Consider the following 735-nt stretch of genomic DNA (forward strand, 5'->3'; position numbering starts at 1 on the left):
GAAATATCGTATGTTGGAAGTGGGTTGTGTGCTTGGGGAGTTAGCCGTGTAAATGGGGGTGTGATTGGGTTAATGAATAAAAAAAAAATTGTAGCATGTTTGATTGTTGTAGAGTGGAGAAGAGAATAAAAATCATTAATATATGTATATGTGTGTAGTGTGGCCGTGTATAGCCCCAATGTTTGGCAAAGGATGAATCAATATCGCTTAGTGTTTTAGTTGTCGTCGTTATGAATTCTAGTTTGGAAATGAAAGTTTAATGTCCCAAATTGATATGGTGAATATTGCGGACTGATTTGGAGAATTTAGTGAAATTAATGCAATCTTTATATTTATGAGAATTATATCGTTATAGTGTAGATTGTTGATACAAATCATGACTTGAAAATGAGGAATGTGGTAAAGGGGCTGCTCTCGGTTTTGGGGCTGTTTTCGGCCCAATTTGGAGAAATTGTTGGATCGTTGGAAATATTATGTGAATTGTTTAGAATGTTCTTGAATGTTGTTAGTATGGGTTTGGGTTAGTATTTGAATGTATAGGCGTTGATGTTGGCTTGAAGGTAAGCCATTAATTGAATATTTGGAAAGTTGTCGAATGATGAAAAAGAGAGTATTAATGTAATATTGTCTTTCGGATAGGTTATTGGAGTTGCTAGGTTGGTTATTGTGGTTGTTGTTGTTGATTTTGAGCGAGTTAAATTCTCGGGATGGCCTATTTACAGGGGAAATGCTGCC

Source organism: Lycium barbarum, chromosome 4, assembly GCF_019175385.1.
Source record: "Lycium barbarum isolate Lr01 chromosome 4, ASM1917538v2, whole genome shotgun sequence".
In the NCBI taxonomy this organism is placed as follows: Eukaryota; Viridiplantae; Streptophyta; class Magnoliopsida; order Solanales; family Solanaceae; genus Lycium; species Lycium barbarum.